General features: G+C 34.1%; 1 pseudogene; it reads left to right on the forward strand.

The window, feature by feature from the left end:
• Positions 1-23,086, forward strand: part of LOC134365572 (protein zyg-11 homolog A-like) — a 34,545-nt pseudogene extending 11,459 nt beyond the window's left edge.
• The last annotated feature ends 387 nt before the right edge of the window (positions 23,087-23,473 follow it).

Raw genomic sequence — 23,473 nt, forward strand, 5'->3', positions numbered from 1 at the left:
GATAACGTAAAGGACAGAAATTACTCTTTAAAGTAAAACCCTACTTCATCCATTTATTTATTTTAATTTTTTTATTAATGTTACTATTTTTTACATTCTATGAGGTTGTTGCGGAGCAGTTGGGAGGGAGGAGGAGACAGGAAAGGGGAAGGAAATGGGATGGAAGAAGGTGGAAGGAGGAGGGGTGGGATAGAGGCCTGTGACCCCCTCACGGGAGACCAGGGGGCTTCTAGTGGTGGCTTGGTCATTGCCAGGCTGGGTGCAGAAGTCGGGGGCGGGGGTGGCAAGAGCCTTTGTCCCTCACCACCCCAGCTCTGGAACCCAGGGCCCAGTTCGTTGAAGCTTGGTGCTCATTGTTGGGCTGGTTACATGTGTCAGGGGGACAGGGCCAAGGCTCTTGACCCCTCATACCCTGTACTAGGAAAGCCCAGTGTGCTTCCCGCAATGGCTTGATGGTCGTCGCTGGGCTGGTTGCACATGTCAGGGGGTGTGGCCAAGGCCCAAGGCCCCCAGCCTCAGGACTGGTTTCAGGTGTTGGGGAGACATGGCTAAAGCCCCTGATCCTCTTCCCTTTCTGGTGACTTCCAGTTCTTCTAGGTGTTATAGGTGTTCTTTGGTGAAATGGAAACTTTACTAGTTGGTATCAAACTTTGTCTCTGGTTGTGGGTACTTTGTTGTTTCTTCCAGTTCTTTGTTGGATTATCTGTTGTTCCCACCACTTAAACTCTGTGCTGGAATTAATTTGTTGTCCTTTGCTTACTTCTAAAATGGGGGAATTTCCTGTGGGGACCAGTACTTGAGCTCTGTGGTTGAATTAAATTGCTACTTTGCTACTGATTCCCAATGGAAGGCTTTTTGTGCAGTTCAGGTTTTTAATGGTTGACTTTATAGGAACTTCCAAGTCTAGTGAAATCTGGCACCTGGGTTATGTAGACACTCTGGTCTGGGCCTGAGTCTTTTCAACAATCTGCACCCCATGCAATTCTATGTTCCTGACCAGTCTCCTCTGAGTGGTTCTGTATTGATTAGGGGGGGCAGATCAGCTGTCCTTGCTGTGCCCCAGTGTTCCGCCATGGGCCTGTCTCCCCCACCATCCATGCTCCAAACACTTCCCATGGGGCAGGCCATGCTCCAGACCCTTGTGATGACTCACTGGCCTCTGAATGGCTCCTTTTTTTCAGTTGTTCTAGCTCCTCGCTCCTATGTGGGTCCACGAGAACCCTATTAGTTGTCTTGCTGGTCTGGGAGCCACCAAGGTCCTCTTCTCCCCTGCCACCTCCAAGCAACTTCATCTGAAGGGCACAGCTGTGGCTTTTGCCATCTCCTGCTCCATGCACTCAGCAGCTCCAGCCTGGAAACAGCCAGGATTCAAAATGGTTGGAACTTTTTTTTCTTTTTCTCTTCACGGCTTCTCCCACCTTCATGCACTCCGTAAATCTCTCCTTCCTTTCCCCTGAGCTCTAATGGCCCCAGCTTGACTGTTATTGCATTGCTTTTTTATAATTGTAAATTGGTTGATTTGTAGGAGAGAGGGAAACTGGGGACCATCTGTTCTGCCATCTTGACCAGAAACACCTACTTCAACCATTGAAATGCCTATATTTTCAAATAAAGCCACTGCCTTTAGTTAATTTTGTTTTGAATATATCAAATATAATGCAATTAGAACAATTTTCTAGAGTATCTTTGATCTTTTATTTTGGCAAATGCATAATAAACATAGTATTTCATTTAATTTTCACGGTAAATCATTTTACAAATAGAAAAGTGAGGTATATTAAATTTCTAAGTTTTTCTAAAGTCATATATCATTGTTTACTAATTTTAAGTTTTATAATGAAAGACAAAGAAAGTCTGAGAAAGTGTTTCATATAATGGATGACCATTAAAGAAAACAGGTAAATGCAATGAGTAATTCTGTATTAGCTCTCACACCAGAAAAACAAAATAATTTTTTTTAAAAAAGGGGGATAATTGAAGAAATGTGCATACAGAGTCTAAGAAGGATAATAGCACTACATAGATGATAAATATCTTGATTTTTATAATTATAATGTGTTTATATAATAGAAAGTCTTTATTCTTAGGAAATACATACTGAAGTATTAAGGGATAAAAGGGCACTATGTGAGTAACTTATATTCAAATGGCTCAAAATATGTATGTATGTATATAATATATTACACACAAACATGTATTCATGGATAGGGAGAAAGGACAGGAGGGAGGGAGAGAGATAGAGAAACAGAGAAAACAACAAAAAAAGAAGGAATGATAATGATAAAATATTGGGGGGAAAATTTAATTAATTGATGAATCTGGGTAAAGGATATATGAGTTCTATGTACCATTTTTGTAACTATTCTATAAATCTAAAATTATATCAAAATAATAATTTACACACATATACACATATGAACAATGAGTTACTTTTGGTACTTTATTAGTTATCTGTACAGTGAAGTTACCAATACCTTACTTCTTGTAGTTTTGTTAGAATTCAATAAAATAAAATTAAGTACATAGTACTATGTACGAAAATAGATAGTGTTCTGTACTTTTATTTATTTTACAGCTAAATAAACAAGGATAGAATATTTAAGTAATTTACCAGAGAGATTACTGTCAGAAAATATTATGGCTGTGCCTCAGAAACTATATCTTCTGATTTCAAAACCAGTGACATTATTTTAATGCTTAATTTGAAATTGGAAATCTGTAGACAAAAATAGTAATCTGAGTCATCGAAAACCATAATTTAATCATTTTGTAACTTTCTGAACATTTTGCTTGATTTCTTGCTGTCTATATAATTCCAAAGGGAATTAGTAAATGATTATTTCAATTTCTTAGAATTTTAAATAATGATATTAATTCACTGGAACTCATTTTGAATTAATTTACTGATGATACTACTAGCATTGTTTTATACTTTGCCCCAAAGTATATTAATGGCATTTGTAAGAATCAGAAACAAAGAAAAGAAAATTAGAATGAAATAAAATAGACCAAAATTATTTAATATTATAGTATGAAATATTTTATAGTGATTCCAATTAGTAGTTTTAATGAAGATAAATGTTTTAAGTAGAAGTTATTGTTTCTAGTGATTTTTATTGCATGTTTTACAAGATAATTTTTTTCTCGTTGAAAAATTTATCAATGTAATTCAGTATCATTCCATTAAACTTTTGAAGAATAAATTCCTTGAATTAGAGCGAGACAATAAATATTAAATATGTTAGTTTATGACAAAAATGAAAGAAACTAGGAAAAATTATATCTATGATATCACATACAAAAGTTGCAATTTACCAGTTTGATATCATTAAGAACTGAATATTTCTTAATTTGCAATGAATAATTTATAAAAGTGAAATATCCATCATATGCTTCACAATCAATATAGAATATGAATGAAATAAATTATATCTCAGGAAATAAAGGAATACAGTTTCCCATGTAGGCATAAGTGGAAAATGTGGTATTTTGTATAGAAAATGTAGAGAGAAGTTTTGTATGTGCAGGCACATATGTGTGCATGCTATGCAAACAAACAAAAAAAAGTTCTTATAGCAACACTTTATAATGTGTCAGCCATTATTTTGATAGAATGAGTGTCAGCCTTGCCTTCCAAAGCTTTGAATTAATGTCATAGAACTGCAATCTACTAGATAGAATTAAACAGTTATATAATTTGCACCTGCACTGGTGTTTCTGTCTTTTTTTAAAAATTTGTTTTTTGAATTGAAACATAATTGATCATACATATTTATGGGGTGTAGAGTTGACTATCCGTATTTGTGTACAGAATGTGATGATCAAATCAATATTATTAGCATGTTCATCATTACAAATCTTAATTATTCTCTGTGTCTCTTAACCAATTACTCCTTAATTCCCTTCCCTCCCTTCTTTAAAATAGATTTATTTTTAAATAGGACAGTCTTCAGAATCATAGTGCATGGTACATTAAATAATGTGTATATAATGAGCTAGCAGAAAAAAAGTCAAGAAAGTAAGCCCATTTTCAACAGTCAAAACAAAACAAAACAAAACAAAACAAAAAACACCTAGGAATCAGTTTAACCAAGGAGGTGAAAGATCTCTACAAAAAGATAAAATAATGAATCACTACTGAAAGAAATGAAAGAAGACACAAAATGGGGAAAGACATTCTACGCTCTTGGACTGGGAGAATCAATATAGTGAAAATGTCCAAACTACCCAAAACGATCTATAGATTCAATGCAATCCCCATCAAAATGCCAATGACATTCTTCACAGAAATAGAAAAAAAAAACCCTCATATTCATATGGGAAACCAAGGGACCCCAAATAGGCAAAGCAATCCTGAGGGAAAAAAATAAAATAAAATAAAGCCAGAGGCATAACACTACCTGGCTTCAAATCATTCTACGAATCTATAGTAACCAAAACAGCATGGTACTGGCATAAAAACAGACACTCTGACATTCTGACAGTGAAACAGAATAGAGAAGCTAGAAATCAACCCACATACTTACAGCCAACTGATCTTAGACTGTCTCTTCAATAAATGGTAGTGGGAAAATTAGACATCCATATGCAGAAGAATAAAACTAGACCTGCACACCTCTTGCCATATACCAAAATCAACTCAAAATGGTTTAAAGACTTAAGTACAAGACCTGAAACTATAAAGCTATTAGAAGAAAACATAGTGGGACAGTTCAGGAAGTAGGATTGAGCAAAGACTTTATGAATAAGACCCCAAAAGCACAAGCAACAAAAGAAAAAATAAATAAATGGGATTATATCAAATAAAAAACTTTTGCACAGCAAAGGAAATAATCAACAGAGTGAAACAACAATGTACAGAATGGGAGGAAATCTTTGCAAACTATACATCTAACGAAGGATTACTGTCCAGAATATATAAGGAACTCAAACAACAGTAAAAAAAACAAAACAGAAAACAGATAATCCAATTTTTAAAATGGGCAAAGCAAATGAATAGACATTTCTCAAAGGAAGACATACTAATGGCCAACAGGCACTTGAAAAAATGATCAACCTCACTAATCATCTGGGAAATGCAAAGCAAAACCTCATTGAGATATCATCTGATCCCAGTTAGACTGGCTATTATCAAAAAAGATGGAAAATAAATGTTAGGAAGGATGCAGAGAAAGGGGAACTCTTCTGCACTGTTGGTGGGACTGTAAATTACCACAGCCACTATGGAAAACAGTATGGAAATTTCTCAAACAACTACAGATAGACCTACCATACGATCCAGCAATCACACTTCTGGGTATATATCCAAAGGAGTGGAAATCATCATCTCATAGGGATACATGAACTCCCATGTTCACCACAGCTCTATTTACAATAGCCAAGGTATGGAACCAATGCAAATATCCATCAATGGATGACTAGAGAAGGAAAATGTGATATATATATATATATATATATATATACACAATGGAATACTACTTAGCAATAAATAGAATGTAATTCTGCCATGGATGAGCTTGAAGAAAATTATGTTAAGTGAAATAATCCCAGCACAGAAGTTAAAATACTGCATGTCCTCACTTATCAGTAGGAGCTAATAGAGAAAGAAGGAAGGAAAGAGAAAGACCACAGTGGTGCGTTGGACTTGCAGAGGGAGAGAACATACCTGGAGCTGCTGGGGTTGTGGGAGCAGAGGGGAAGAGACGTTGAGAAGAGGTTGGGTGGGGGACACTAGGAATAACTGCAATTTGTGGTAATGGCCACGCTGATAGTATTGATCAGATCATCACATCTTGGGCAGCACAAGTGGTGATGGTCAGCTTTGTGTCCCATGAATGTGCAAAATCAATCAATCAATCAATTAATAAATGATAAGGGAAAAACATAATAATGAATATAGTTGCAATTAGGAGCATGGCATTGGATTAAATTTGAATCTTTATCTAAAAGTAATATTAAACAACAGGAGAGTAAATGAAAATCATCAAAATACACTTTTAACATAGCTCAAAGAAAGAAAAATGCCATCAAAACTAAAAAAGATTAATTTGGGGGAAACACGCACATACATACACACTCACACATGCACATACATGTGAGAAAATTTAATTTGGGCTGGGAATTAGATAATAGCAAATAGAAAATATTAATTTTGAGGTAGAATAATGACTTTTTGGTTGTGTACAAAATAGTATTCATATACTACAGATATATTTGACATATGTGTAGGTGAAATGATGTGAGGCCTATAATTTTTCTTTGAAATATGTCAGAAGACTAAGCTAAACTAAACTAACTAAACACCCTGAAACTAACAGAATCTGCACAAAAACGTTTTGTTCAGGTAGCAGGAAAAATCTGTGAGTTCTAAGGATACCAAATATAAGCAGAACCCAGAAAGCACTCTCCCAAAAGAAAGGGGTGCATCATCAATGTGAATTGCTGTAAGTATGAGAGAGAGAGAAAGGGGACAGCCAGGAGAGAGCTGGGAGAGAGGAACATGAGACCTATTTTCTGAGAGTTGAAAGAGATTTCCTAACCCCTTCTGCTCTCTATTGGATCCTTATACTAATGATTCTTTTGAGCAAGTTAAACTTTCTATGAGTAGAAAAAATAAAACTTTGGCACCTACACTAGATTTTTCACATAAGATGGAGAAAATCCTGCTGCTAAAAATAGGAGGAATTTTTGATTTATAAAATATAAAATAAAAAGTCTATTTAAAGACGTTAGAAAGTTGCTGAAGTGAGGAACAGAGAGGAAAAGATTTTGGAGAAGTGAGAACATCAAAGAAGTAAGCTGAAATTGTGCAGCTTCTTTGCTCTTGGGAATACTTTCCAATTTTTGACAGGCAAAAAAGAATAATGTCTGGAATGAAAATTTGAGCTTTGCCTGACAAATATTCAGAGTTCAAGGCACTGGGGAAAGTTGGTAGTGAATAAAGTCATTAAAGGATCTGGAGGGCTATAATTTAAGAACAGAGGTGACTCAGAGACAGAATCTTTCCAAAGTTGGAACCCAGACTTTAACTAACTTTGTCTCTGATTAAATTAAGGTGATTCAGCATCCCCTTATCTTTCTAGAACAATGAAGAAGGAATCATCTCTAGGGAAAGATAATATCCCTTACATACTCTAATTTTGTACATGCAATAGTACCTTATTCAAATAAAAAATAGATATTACAAGAAGAAGACCATATGAATGACAAGCAAAAAAAAAAAAAAAAAAAAGACGAATAGACTCACAGGTGATCCATATATTGGGATTTGTAACAAGATTTTTAAATAACTGCGATGATTATGTTCAAACTGTAAAATAATGAAGAGCATAGATAAAAGTATGGAAAATTTGACAAGAAAATTTGGTTCTATGTGAAAGGATCAAGGAGAAAACACTTCTAGAGTGGAAGAGTAAGAATCTCTTAACTATACTTTATAAAAAAAAAAGAATATTGGCAAAAAAAAAAAAGTAAAAACTGTTTTAGAACTTGAAATTAACTTAAGATTTGCAACAATCCAAAGGGCATTTATTCAAGATAAATGTAGGAATCTTAGTCAGACCAGCAATATCTGTGGTGTTTTAACTTCCCCTATTCCCACTTGTCCCCAGGTCTTCAGTAACCTTAAAAACAGCCTTAAACAGTGGTGGTTGTGAATAGCAACATCCTTTAGCTACTGAAGGGGCAGAATAAATTTAGGATAGTACCAAAAGCACCATTCAAAAACAATTGTCATTATTTGACCTGTCTGCAGTTCACTGGATATGCCGTATTCTCAGGGATTGTCTTTATTTGATGTGGTTTAGAGTTTGCTGTAGGAAAACAATCCTATTTTCAGTGCATTTGTCAAAAATAATCAATGGTAATTGTTTAACATTGAATTTGCCTGAGGTGGCAGTAACAGTTGGGATGGACACGATGCCAACCGAAACAATTCAAAGGAATAACTGGGGAATAAGGTGTCCATAGAATGTTGTACACATGTGCAAGGGTGTTTGCATTCCCAGGGAAGATGTGCTTTTTAACCCAGTTAAAAATAGAAAAAAAAATCTTAACAGACACATCACCAAAGAAGGTATACAGATGGCAAATAAGCATATGACAAGACACTCAAAATCTTATGTCATTTGTGGAATTGCAGAATTCAAAAGCAATGAGATACTTAAATACTTATTAAAATGTCTAAAATCCAAAACACTGACAGCACCAAATGTTGAGGAGGATTAATGTTATAGGAATTCTAATTCATTGCTGGTGGGAATGCAAAGAAGTTTGACAGTTTTGTACAGAGTTAAACACATTCTTACCATATGATTCAGCAATTGTGCTCATTGTTGTACCCAAATGAATTGAAAACTTTTATCCACACAAAAACCTGCACTCTTAAATAGGTGAATGGATCAATAAACTGTGGTGCATACATGCAATGGAATATAATTGAGCGATGAAAAGATATGAGCTATCAAACCAGGAAAATACATGGAGGAACATGTGGAAGAAACCAATCTGAAAAAGCTACATACTGTATTCTAGCTATGTGACACTCTGAAAAAGGCAGAACTATAGAGATAGTAAATAGAGTGGTGGTTGCTAGGGGTTGGGCACGGAGAGGGAGAGATGAGTAGGTGAAGCACACGGGATTTTTAAGGCACTGAAACTATCCTGTTGATATGAGAATGGCAGGTACAAGTGTGTTAACCATGTTTTCCAATTTATGTGTCTGATAGTTTGACATCTGGGACCTTGCTAATTAAGAAGGGACTTTTTTTTTTCAATGGTTAACAGATTCTTAGAGATAATAAGGAATTCTCCTGGGCCCCTGCCTCTCATATGCAAACTAACCAATTCAGAGCACATACTCTCCACCCACCAGCTTCACTGGGCTCTTACACTCCTGACACTAGCCCCTTCTCTAATTGCCCCAGGCATCAGCTCCTACACCACAGAGCCTACTCAAATAATTCAAACTAGTCAATCCTAAACTTGGTTGGCCTGCTTTCACTACAGCACCCATTCTGGATCCCACAAGAAACACAATAAGGACTTTCCAGCAGTTTCCCTCGTGCTCTCTCTCCGCCTGGAACTGACCTTGGTGTTCTCTCCTGTGGCCCCGTATGGCATGCCTTCCTCTTGGGAACTTTGAGTAATAAATTATCTTTTTAATGCCAATCATCTCTTGATCTTTTGCTCTCACTTGACCTAAGAAAAACCAAAATCCCAGGTATATTTTAAAACAACATGACAATGCATTTGGCAAAATCCATATAACTGTAAAACACCAAGAGCAAACCCTAGTGTAAGCAGTGGGCTTTAGTTCATAATAATGTACCAATATGGGATCATCAATTACAACAAATGTGCCATGCCAATGCAAAATGTTAATAATTAGGGAAACTATAGGTCAGGGAGAGAAAACTCTTTGCATTTTCTGGTCAATTTTTCAGTAAACCTAAATCTGATCTACGAAATAAAGACTTAATTAAAAAAAAATAGACAATGTAAGGAATTGGAGAAAAGATTTGCAATTAATATATGTGATAAGAAATGTGTGTGCAGAAAATTACAACTCAACAATTAAGAGAATGAATAACCCAATTAAAAAAGGGCAAAGTGTTTGAATAGAAATGTTTTTCGAAGTAGATATGCAAATAGCCAATAAACATGTGAAAGACACTCATTCATCATTGGTTACTAGGGAAATGCAAATCAGAATCACATTGAGGTATTATTTCATATCTAATTGGACAGCAAAAATAAAAAAAATATATAGATAATTACAAGAGTTGGAGAGGATGTTGAGATATTAAACAATCTTACATTACTGGTGGGATTGTAAAATAGTGCAGCCGTTTTAGAAAAGAGTTTGGCAGTTCTTCACAATGTTAAAAATGGAATTGGCATACTACCCAGCAATTACACTTCCAGATATATACCAAGAGTATTGAAACATATATCCACAGAAAAACATGCACATGAATGTTCATAATGGCATTATTCATAACAGCCAAAAGCAGAAGCATTCCAAATGTCTTTCAACTGATAAATAAATAAATGTGATGTGATATATTCAAACAGTGAAATATTATATAGCAATAAAAAGAAAAAATTACTGATACATATTACAACATAAATGAACCTTGGAAATATTATGTTTACTGCATCATACACTTTGAAAGAATAAATTTATGATATGTAAATTATATCTCAAGAAAGCTGTTATAAAGAGTATCAAATAAAAATTCTAGAACTGAAAATTTTAATAGCTAAAATTAAATTTTAAAAAGACCATATTAATGGTAATTTATTAAGTTTTTTTTTCTCTGAGATCAGAAACTAGACAATACCTACAATCCACTCCCTTTTTTGTTTTCAAAACTGTACTAGTATTCTATAAATCAGACAGAAGAAATAAACAACATGAAGGTTAAAGAGGAAGACATACATTTGTCAGTCATGTCTTAAAACATGATTGTTTATATAGGAAGCTAAAATAATCTGTAGTCAGTCAATTAAAACTGAATAAGTGCAAATGTTATATGAAGTGGGGGAGGAGTAAAGGGGTTAAAAAAAAGAAAAGAGAATAAAGAGAAGAATATAATAAATAAAATAAGTTTATTAACTCTCTTAGGTAATAGGTAGGAATAATATAACATTTTAAACCGAGTTCAACATTAGAACTTTAAGTATGTTTAAGAAAATAGCAAGAAAAAAGCTATTATTTGCTAAATTGAATGATGAAGGTAAGAATCAAGAAGCAGGGAGAGAGGGGCAAGATGTAATAAGGAAATTTTATTGTGCATCATAATAGGCAACAGAGGAGTACTGTCCAAAAAAAATAGGTAAGTATATACATTTGCATATATATATACACACACATACATACACCCCCCCCATGTATCATAGGTATATATATAATATTAATATATATTATATAATATTAGGATAAAATATATAACTCATGATATAAGAAGTATTATGTTTATATATATAAATTATTAAGATAAATATATAATATCAGGATAAACTAACCATGAGAACACAGATAAATGGTGTTATGTTTGGGAGAACAAACACAGTAAAAAAATGGACAAATGAACATCAAAAGAAAAGAGAGAGAGGTAGCATCAATTTGAGATTCCTAAAATCGATATTTGTATCACTCAAGGTAGAATTAGATCCACAAAAAGCATTTAAAAAGTACAAAGAGCATTTTTATTGATAAAGTCTCTAATAATTCATGCAGATATAATTATTAATAGCTATGAAGAAAATAGCAGCAGTTTGACAAAACAGAAACTACAGGACATGCAAACTACAGAATATACCTTTTTTTCTTTTGTCCTTTTGTGACCGGTAAGGGGATTGCAACCCTTGGCGTGGTTTCGCCCGCACCGCACTGAGCCAGTGAGTGCACCGGCCATTCTTATATAGGATCCGAACCCGCGGCGGGAGCGCCACTGCACTCACAAGCGCTGCACTCTCCCGAGTGCGCCAGGAGGCCGGCCCCAGAAGATACCTTCTAAGAATATTTGTCTCTAAAAGAAATCTGGGTTTCTTGAGAAATTAGATAATTCTAGTTCTGGAAACTGAACGGATCAAGATGAGCCTGGGATATTTTCACAGATGAGAAAGCAAAGAAACTTTCAAAAGTTAAGAGGGTCATGTCAAGTGGACATAGTCAACCTTTATTAATGAAACCCTGACTGAAAAATATTTGGAGCAATTTGTGATTAAGTATAGTAATAATTATAATGCATGACACAGAATCGTGAGTGAAAATTACTGAATCTCTTATAGATACTCAAAAAAAAAAAAAAAAAAAAAAAGGAGCCAGGTAAAATGATATGTCACTATTTAAGGTTCCTGTTAAAACAACTCCTCAATTAAGAAAAAAAGTTAACTAAAGGAAATGCATTAAAGGTTTATCCTTCCTTCCCAGTAGGAAGTAAGTCTATTGCAATGTTACTGTATTCTTATGCCAAAGAATCATCAAACTCTGCTAATGCTTTTTATGTGTAATGATATGCATAATGACACCACTTCCTCAAAGCATTTGGATCAAAGAGCATATACTTAATGAATTCTAGTGTAAATTGTAAGGTTGGCAAGACTTATTTAAGAATCTACTTCCACAGTTAGAGACTTCTCAATTTCAATACCTTTTCTTTGTCCCTGTTACTTGTCCTGTCTCTTCAATGGAGGAAAAATTGGAAAACCCTGGAATTTCACAGGCACCGAAGAGCTAACTACTTAGCCAGGTAACTGGATTATTACTCTTCCATCTTAATAAAAGATAAAATGTCACCAAAAAAATTCAATAATAGAATTTTAAAATATAAATAAATTTGAGAATTGGGAAATATTCTATTAGGATGTTAATGCCAAAAAAAAAAAAAAAAAGAAAAGAAAGAAAAAGAGGACTGCGCTGGTATTTCTACTCTGAAATGGTTTTATCTTTACTAATATGAAGAAAAACAACAATAAAGACTATATTTTTTAATGAATATAAAAGTACTATGGATTTTCTCTTCAATCTTTACAATCATTGGTGTATTTCCCAAATCACTATTCACCTTGTCTGTTAGAGAAATAGCCTTACTTTTAAAAGTCGTGCACAATGGTTGGAAATCCTTCCCAGATAAGATCTGAATAAAAAGGGCTTAAGGTAAAGGAGGTATATTAGAATTATTTGTCTCATATGCTTCACCTCTATAAACAACTAGGAGAATCAATTTAATGAGAAGAAAAATCTTAGCCAAATTAAAATTAATGACTATCAATCTAGTAAAAATAAGACAGACAAATCAATAGTGACAGAACTTAAGGCAATCACCTGCTTCTAATAGCGAATTTAGGACTAAGTCAAAGTGCAGAAGAGATTAATGAACCTTACAGTAAATCAGTGTAGAACAGAATAAGAGTTGGGGGGGGGAAGGTACAATTAGCACACATACTGGTAACATCAATCTGAGATTCCTAAATATGAAGTATGAAACGGTTCTCAAGAGAAGATTGAAAACTGGACCCACATGCACAGGAATGCATATAAATCATGACTTCCAAAAATAAAAATTAATTACCCTCAGGTGGGACCTAACCTACTCAGGGAAAAACTTGTTTCTTTCTACCTGTAATCGTCACAGAATATAAATCTCCCCCCAAATCAATCATCCGAATGAAAACTGTTTTTCCCAGTAGGTCTTTCATAACAAGGCAAATTGTCAGTTGCCGAACTTGCAAAGGGACATGATAGTTGATCACCTCAGATGTTTTTCCCTTAGCAAAATTGGCTTAAAGAATTTTATTGCTCTGTGTGATGACACAAGATCCAACGAACTTATTTAGACTCCCCCTCTCCGACTACTGATTTCACCCCTCTGACATTTCATATACTGCAGAACATGCCATATTGCATGATTAGTAGGGTGCTTTCAGTTGTAAGGAACAAAACATTGAACTGGCTTAAGCCAAAAGGGAGATATGACCTTATTGAAGGATAGACAGGCTTGCTGTAAGGAGTCTGGGATTGGATATAATTTTTCTAATCCTGTGAGAATTGTGAGGCTGGAAACATTGAATATCTATTATTTCTGGGATCACACATTCTCAGCTACATCTCTGGTGTGAAAGAGCTTCTCTTTCATTGTTTCAAATTTGAAAAATCCAGGCAGGAACTCTGATTAGTTTTGTGTGAAGGAATGACTAAGAGACAGAAGAACTTAGGAGTTTGTCTACCAGAAATACCATGTTGTCAGAAGGACTGAACAATAAAATAGAAAACATGAGGTGATAAAAAGGAAAAACACAATATTACCGTGATTATTAAGCTTACTGCTAGTCTATTCAGGTTTGAAAAAAAAAGAATTTAATCATTTTTATATTTACAAAGGTAGCACTATATATTCAAATATAAAATAAAAAGAGTGATAAAATTGTTTTCCTTAGAGAGGTGATAACATAGAAAATGCTCAGAAATCAAATTAGTTTAGGAATTCAAACAAAGAACCCTGTTATTTCTAGTTTATCTCAGGGTGCAAAGTGTTCTTTACCCACTTCCAGTGAAGGGACATGCTACTCACACTTCTAACATTGGCAGGAAAATGTATTGGTTTTGTTTCCACAGTCTGTGGAAGAGACCTGAAAACACGGATTAGATCCCATAAGTTTGTTTTGTGATTTTATGGACCGATATCATTAATTTATGCTTTATTTGACCAATTTCCATTGCATAGCTGTGAAAAGAAGTGATTCACGAAGATCTTATTTTTTGTTTAGCAAAATTAGAACCGTATGCTATTAAGGCTTAGAAGTTAACACCTGTCTGGAGGCTTCATATGTCCAATAAGCTTATAACTCTATTTTACATTTCAGAAATATTTTCTTTTTGGCCACTATTATCCTATCTACCGAGATCAAGAATGAAGAATGATTCCATGCACCTCAGCTGGGTGACACTGTAGTACCTATAATCTTATAAAACTGAGGAACTCTAGTAGAGTTTATAGATAGAGTTCTATCTCATCATACCCTACTTTTTTTTCCTGACACTAAACGAGTCATATTGTGGTTAACTTAGGCATACAACATATGTTTATCAATGGCTTTTCAGCATTCAGACTCATATTTACTTCTTGACTTTATTCATTTTCTGTTTCTCTGGGACTTCTTTATTTCCCTTTGAGGGAGAAAACATGAAAGTAATAACTCATAAACTTTTGTATTTATCAGAAGGCTCTAAAGCTCTAGATGAGCCAGAATGTTCATCCTCATTTTCATATAGATCAAGGCTCATTTCTATAATTATGATAAAAATGATTTTGAATATTCTCATTTCTCTCCACACTATATAAAAACATTTTCTGTGTTTTTTCTTACTTTTTATCCTGGCAAGAACACTTAACATAAGATCTACACCCAACAAATTTTTAAGTGCACAATATTGTATTATTAACTATGGGCATTATATTGTACAGCACATCTCTAGAACTGATTTATCTTTTATAACTAATTTTATACCCATATAAAATTTTATAATTTTATTGAAAAAAATTCCTCATTTACTTCTCCTCCCACTCCCAGGCAACTACTATTCTATTTTCTGCTTCTATACACTTGACTATTTTAGATACTTCATATAAATGGAATAATGTGGTTATTTTCCTTGTGTTGCTGACTTATTGCACTTAGCATAATGTTGTCCAGATTCATCTACGTTGTTACAACTGGCAGGATTTCCTTATTTTTTAAGGCTGAATAATATTTCATTTTATGGATCTTCATTGGTCTGTTGATAGACATTTGTGTTATTTCCATATTTTAGTTAGTAGTACTAATACTGCAATGAATATATGATGCAGATATCCCTTCAAGATCTTTATTTTAATTCTTTTGAATATATAGCCAGAAATAATGGGTTTTCTGTATCATATGATAGTTCTATTTTAAATATTTTGAGGAATTTATATGATGCTTTCCATAGCTGCTGTGCCATTTTACATTACCACAAAGAGTATACAAGGATTTCAATTTTTTTCCAACCTTGGCAACCCTTACCTTTTTTTTTCTTTTTTTTTTTTTTTTAATAACAGCCATCCTAACAAGTGTGAGGTAATAACTCATTGTGGTTTGATCTGCATTTCACTTATGATTAATGATGTTGAATACATTTTTATATACTTGTTGGCCATTCATATCCCTTATTAACATACAGTTTGCAAATATTCTCTCCCAATCCAGAGGTGGATTTTTTCACTCTATTTATTGTTTTGCTTTGCTGTGGAGAAGCTTTTTAGTTTGATGTAGTCTCACTTGTCTATCTTTTTGTTGTTGTTGCCTGTGATTTTGGTGTCATTTCTATGAAATCATTGCTTAGACCAATGTCATGAATACATTTTTTCTATGTTTTCTTCTAGAATTCTTACATTTTCAGGTCTTGTGTTTAAGTCTTTAATCCATTTGAGTTTATTTTTATGTATGTTGTAAGATAGGCGTCCAATTTCATTCTTTTGAATGTAGATATCCAGTTTACCCAGCATCATTTATTGAAGAGACTCTCTTTTCCTTATTATATATTCTTGGTGCACTTGTTGAAAATTAGTTAACTGTACCTACTCGGGTTTATTTCCTGCCTCTCTGTTGTGTTCCACTGGTCCATATATTTGTTTTTATGCCAGAACCATACTGTTTTAATTACAGTAACTTTGTAATATATTTTAAAATCAGAAAGTGTGATGCCTCCAGCTTTTCTGAAGGTCTTTTGTCAAACTTGCTTTGATGATGATGATGATGATGATGATGATGATGATGATGATGATTATAACAAAAGACCCAGGTCTTTTGTTGTATCACATGAGATTTGAAATTTTTTTTTCTATTTCAGTAAAAGATGTCATTGGAATTTTCGATAGAAATATCATTGAATCTACAGATTGCTTTGGGTAGTATGAATATTTTAACAATATTAACTCTTACAATCCATGAACATGGAATGTCCTTACATTTATTTGTGTCTTCTGTAATTTTTTCATCAATGTATTACAGTTTTTAGAGTACAAGTCTTTTGGTTAAATTCATTCTTGAGCATTCTTTTTTTTTTTATACTATTGTAAATGGAATTGGTTTTTATATTTTCCTTTCAGATAGGTCATTGTTAGTGTATAGACATACAGAAAATTTTTATGTTGATTTTGTATCCCACAACTTTAAAACATAACAAAACAAACGAACAAAAGGAATCTTTTGAATATGATGAATGTTTGTTGCCTTGATTGTGATGATGCATCACAGGGCATATGTATGTCCAAACTCATTGAATTGTACACATCAAATACATGAAGTTATCTGTGTATCGGTTATACCTCACTATAGCTGAATAAAGTTACTTAAGTCTTATTATACATATTCTCTCCTTTGATGGTAGATCTGTTTGTCCTTTCTAAATACACTTAGAATATGTACAGATATTAATGAATAATTTATCTTTAAGGTTTCCAGAGAAAGAGACAGAGAGTAATAGAGAAGCAGAAAGCAGATCATGCATGTGTGATGAGAAAGCTAGTCACAGATATGAAAGGTATACAATTATAAACAGCCCAATGCAAAATGTTAATTAATATCTACTTCTAGAAATGAAACACATTTTTTTTTCAATTACACACACAAACACAACTGTATTTATAAGTTCAGGTTGACAACTGCAAAAAAACGCATAGTACACAAAAACACTGGATGGCTGTGTCCAAGATCTTGAAGACACACATTTTGTTTTCCATTCTAGCATGTACTACATATTTCTATATCTGTATGTATATACCCATTTAATTATCTAGGCTCAGATTGGCCAGCAAATAAGACAAATCTGAAAATGGATGGAAAGAGATATAAAAAATATTCAATAAAGATAAACATGATAAAAACAAATAAAACCATACAATTTGTTATATATAATTTCTATTTTATGCTACCAATTAACATCATCCAATAGTCACACTATAAAATAAGACCCCCTTATATTTGTCAACAATTGTGTATGTTAATAAAGTTCACTGGAAAAGAAGTAGATAAAGGGACACTTTATCTGACAAGCAGTTTGCAAACTGGGGAGATGCAGCCGTGTATACAAGATAAAAATGCACTTCATAAGAACAAAGAAAGAGACTGCCTTATCTAGCAAAAGTTCCTGTCAACGTTCCCACTCAAGTCTTCTATGCAAATGAGAGATTCAAGCTTGTTCAGTCCTGACTGGCCTGGTCTGTTACGTAAAAAAGGAATTCCAGCTTGCTGACTTCTGGCCAGTTAACACTTGACAGAGTACAGTACGGAGTACATTGGAATAATTTAGGTGGCAGCAGTTCACCAATGGCACATACAGGGATGGATATCTTGTGGAAGTCCCAGAGTACATGTGTAACCTTTAATTAACAAAAGGTTGCTTGGCTCCAGTTTGGATTTAGACCCAGTTAGCCACTTCAGGATCCATCCTGAAGGATTGGCTCTTTCAGGAGTGGGGCAGCATCGATAAACATCTGAAAATACCCCAATTGTGAAAGCCAGGGACACAGAGTCTATCAAAGACTGAGGCTTAGTAAAAACAACAAAGACTCCAAATTAACACTCCCACATTACTAGGCTAACAAGGACCAAGTAACATGTAACAGTAGTTTACTAATTGTAAAGGACCAAGACTGTGGAGAAAGATCTTCACTGAGGTCCACCACAAAAAGAGCAAGGTTTAAACCGATGATGGAGCAGTACTATGATCTGAATGTTTATCTCGCCCAGATTAATATGTTGAAACTTAATCACCAATGTGATGTTAGCAGGTGGGGCCTTTGGGAGGTGATTAGGTCGTGAAAATGGAGCCCTCGTGAATAAGATTGGTGCTCTTATAAGAGAGGATCAAGAACACTGCCTTGCCCGTTCCACCATATGAGGACACAACAAGAAGATGCCTTCTATGAACCAGGAAATGGACCCTCACTAGACACCAAATCTGCTAGCACCTTGATCTTGTACTTCCCAGCCTCCAGCACTTTTGAAGAATACGTTTCTGTTGTTAATAAGCCACCCAGTTTATAATATTTGTGTTATGGCAGTCTGAATAGACTAAGACAAGCAGACATTGAGAAAAACTCTGGACAAACCAACAAATGCTATAAACAAGGTGATAATAGAAGATTTTTAAGCAATAGGTACACTGAATGTACTCTGAAAGTTGTCAGAATCAAAATGGAGGCACATGTATTAAAAACTGTGACAAATAGAGCTGGGCAAGCCCACAAAAGGAGTTTTCTCTTGCATAAATGCCTGATAAGAAGAACTACCAAAAAATACTTTGCAAAAACTACAACCTTGCACAAAGGCCATGAGAACATTATACACATACACAAAAAATATTTTTGTGAGGACTGTTGTCTGACAACTTCCTGTCCAACCTTGAATTAGTGCCACCTTTGTTATTGATCCATGTAGCCAAGGATAAATTATCTCAAAAGAATTGTGTAACCCTCCTCATTTTTTATTTATATACCTTGTCTTCCTTCACCTTCCTGAATACACACATAGTTTAGTATGGCATGTGTATTCCCATTGCAATGCAAATTCCCCAATAAATATCTTTTTGCTTTTTCTTTCTTTCTTTCTTTTTCTTTTTCTTTTCTTTTCTTTTTTTTTTTTTTTAGAAAATCTCCCTCTGTTATTTAGTTTGACAATTCATAGCCATAACATATCTCAGTTGTGGTTCAACTGTCCTGACTCTATTTTTTCTACCATGACACTAAAGGATCATCAGAAATAAAGGCATATCCATACAAAAGAATAAAAGTTATTTCCCTCATTATCTATCACTCAAGACGTCTGATTCAAAAACTTTAAAAGTCATGCAAAGAAAACAAGAAAAAGAACCCAACACACTTTCAAGAGACAAAGCAATCAACAGAACTAGATTCATAAATGACCCAGATGTTAGAACTTTCAAATAAGGAATTTAAACTATCTATGAGTGATATGTCAAAATCTCTAAAAGAAAAAGGGAATGATATGGGGGTGAGGGGAGAAAGGGAGGGGGGAAGAGGAATGGGTAAAGGGTCATGAAAATTGACTACACTGTATATTGAGAAGTTAAAATAAAAAAAGAAAAAGAAAATATTAGGGAAAAAGGGGAATAATATGCAAAATCAGGTGGGTAATCTCAACAGCGTGATGGAAAGTTTGAAAAAACCAAATGGAGATGGCAAAAAAGAAAAGAAAAACACACTAACAGAGATGAAGAATATCTTTGAAAAACTATTCAATAGACAACAAAGCTGAGAAAAGAATCAGTAAATATGAAGATACAATAAAAATTGTTCAGCTCTAACACAAAGAGAAAAAAGTAGGTGAGTTCTTTGCCTGGGATTGTTAGTTTCTATTCTATTCACAACAGATTATTGTTAATAAGTCTGCTTTTATTTGGTTATCTAAAATAATGTTAATTATATTAAATACAAATGTAAAAGTTCTTGTCTCAAAATCATGATAAATCAATATCACATTTGTAAGTACTTTTGTGAAATACTTTATATTTTCATTTTAGTTTATTTAGTTTTACTAATTGCTCCAAGATAAAATTTACTTATTTATATTCTCTCATAATGTATCTACACTTTTTTAGACTACAGTTGCACAAAGAATTCTGTTACAATTTTCTATTAATTGTCTGAAGTTACTCTTTTCTAAATAACGGTATCATTTTTCACTTTTTCTGTTTCATATGCTTTTTTTGGTATTATTCTTCCTCTAGCTTTCATAGTATTAGTATAACTAATTAGCATATGGGTATGTATACATGTGTCTGTGTGTATGTACACACACACACATTCTGTAGAGTTATAGCAAACATTTCATACCTAAAATGTGAAAATGTTTTCATAACTTTAATGTGTTTCTTAATTAGTCCTCACAAAGTGTTTACATTTTGTTTTACACTTTTATGTATTCTCTGTTTAAAGGAAATTAACTTGCATATTTACCAAACCTATTGTTTTCTAATTAACTAATGTCTTTATTATAAATTAGTCTCATATTTTCTGTAGGGTTATGTCTTTTGTTTTCAAGCATATTAAATAGAACTTTGTTTTTATTCACTCATGCAAACTTAAAGAGATGCATTTTCCATTGGTAAAGCATTATATAAATTCCATTAGCTTTAATATGATGCATTCTCACTGTCACTTATCTCTGAATAGTTTGTAGTTTAATTTTTAATACTATTTATGAGAATGATTGAGACTGTTTCACAATTAATCTGAAAGACAGGGAAATCTGTCTTTTTTTTTTAATTTTTAGATACAATAAATTTAATCAGAAATTAATTAACCTACTTTTAGAAATTTATTAAAATATTAAGTATGTTAAAAATTATCCTACTTTTTATTTTTGGACTACATCATGGATATATATGTGTGTGTGTGTGTGTGTGTGTGTGTGTGTGTGTGTGTGTGTGTGTGTGTGTGTGTGTGTAAAGGAAATCATCCTTTGTAAAAAAAAATAATGTATATAACTAACATGATCAGTCTTCATATCATATGACATAAAGTATATATGTGTGTGTGTGTATATATATTTATGTTCAACTTTCTTCACTTGTACATATAATGCTCATCATCACTTATACACCTAATAGAGATCTCAAATTTAAAAGTATACAAATCAAAAGTATAAATCCCACTCTCCATTTCTCCAAGACTACTTCTTCCCCCTGTTATTCCCATATACATGAATTAGACTCAGTTTGCCAGGCCAAATCACCTAGTAGTCATAATTTATTCATTTGGTTTTTTCCACTATTACCCCATCTAATCCATTAACAAATCACATTGATTCAACCTCAAATATATATTCTGAATCTAACCATTTCTGAACCAAATTATCATTTTTACACTATAATTTATTTTATTTAAATATTTGTTAATAATATTTGCATGGTTTTATAGCCATTAAGGATTATTAAGACAATTCTTTTGTTATGATTTTATATTATTTTTATTACATTTCCTTTATTTTTATTATTTTCGTGATTTGAAGTATCGTCTTAGAGCTATTAATTATTTGATCAAAATCTCTTTATTTAAACTCTGCGGTTGTTATTCCATTGCCTTGCCACATTTTACGTGTCCCTCACTTTTCCCCTGAAGTGATAATTTTAGGATTTATTTGATATACTTAAATATCTAAAATTTTAAAGGACTATGTCTTTGTTGGAGTTTGTATTTACTTTATTCTAATTGATTAATTCTTTCCATAGGAAGTCTTAAATTTTATTTTAGCTCAAAAACTTGTATCCTATCATTTCACTGTGTTAGATGTTAAGATATTCCCAGTAGGAATGCTACGTGTGCAGCCCGCGGAGGCCACCCAGCAGTCTCCTGGCTTGAGTTGACACCATCTGATCTGGACAGGCTGGACACTGGCTTTCCTCTGGACACCCCATTGGCGGGGGACACCATAGTTCATTTTTTGCACCCAGTCTCTGGCCCTGACCATTGTTCCTCTTAACTCTCAAAAGGATGCCTTAGGCTGCTGTGTGCTGCAGGAGGAAGTATCTCCCTATTCTGTGGTCAACATCTGCCTGAATGTCCTGATCGCTAACTAAAATAACTTATGCTGTGAAAAATCTGATGGAATACGGCCTTCCAGGGCATTGGAGTTTCCCTCGGGATGTAGCTGATGGATTCCTTGGGGTGATGGCTTGGTAAGGATTCTTGTGAATGTCCCATTTGACAGAAGTTTGATTCTGCCAAGTTGGATATGAGGTGCTTCTGTAAATAAGAAAACCCCAAGATGCAAAGAATGGCAGTGAGCATCCAGCCCTATTCTAGCCCTGTAACTCTCACCTGACCAAACTGGTCAACTTAAAGAAGAGCTTCCCACACTCATTAAGGAAATTCCAGCAATAGTAAAATGAAGTAATTCTAAGAATTTAAATGATGTCACCCTCTTGTTTACTTTAAAACACTTTGAAATCTTACAGATGAGTCTCCAGCTGTCTGCCAGCACTTTATTGAAAATCAAGGATTGGCAATCTTCATCCAAGTCTGGGAGGGCATCATAGCTGATTTCAGAGAGTTCTTTTCCAAGCTGGTAGTTGAAGATGTGGTGAACAACCTGTTCCACGGCAAAGAAATGGAAGTCAGCTATATTGCTGCAGGAGTCATAGTCTACTTGACATATAATGAAGAGCTGTGAATATACCATGACTTTCAGTAGAGTGTTCTTCTCCAGAATCTGCCTATAGCATGCAGAATTGTCCAAGTTCAAAGTTCATCAGTGACTTACAAATCCTTCAAGGTATTTTTCCCACTCCTTGGCAACTTCTTTGAACCAGAGCTTCAGCACTGGTAACTATGGACTATGTATGTCTTCAGTGAAAAACCCAGCAAATACTACAAAAGGCTATTTGAAGGATTGCAGCTATTGTGCCATATACAGAAGCACAGTGAGGCAAACTCCCAAGCTCAGCAGATTGGAACCTCCATTCTAGATAACTTCAGAATGCATTTCATGAATTGTTGGAATCCCCCCTCTGTGTCAAATGCCGTTCACAACCTAAGGAGTTTCAGTGGTGCTTTGTGTTCCTCATTATAAGATTTTCTGCCCCGTCAGCAAATAAATGTTAAAACCAGTTGTCACTGGAATTAGAGAATTGCCCGTGTTGTTGGACTTTTACTGTTGACTTTCTATAAATTGCAAAAGGTTGGATATTATTATAACCATAATCCCAAATCAAGTTGGAATCATTCTGGGGATACTCCTTCAGCAGCAATTTTGGAAAACCAAACCCTAGACTCTATGGGAAGTCCTGAGAGCATGCACTGGAACAGCTATGCCAGTTACTTTCTCTAGCCCTAGATATTTTCTTGACTCCTGGAGTTTGTCAGGGAACAGGGACCCATTTGCCCAGAAGAGGAAAGAAAAGACTGGTGGGACAACTTGGTAT

The sequence above is a fragment of the Cynocephalus volans genome, chromosome 17 (genome assembly GCF_027409185.1).
Source record: "Cynocephalus volans isolate mCynVol1 chromosome 17, mCynVol1.pri, whole genome shotgun sequence".
In the NCBI taxonomy this organism is placed as follows: Eukaryota; Metazoa; Chordata; class Mammalia; order Dermoptera; family Cynocephalidae; genus Cynocephalus; species Cynocephalus volans.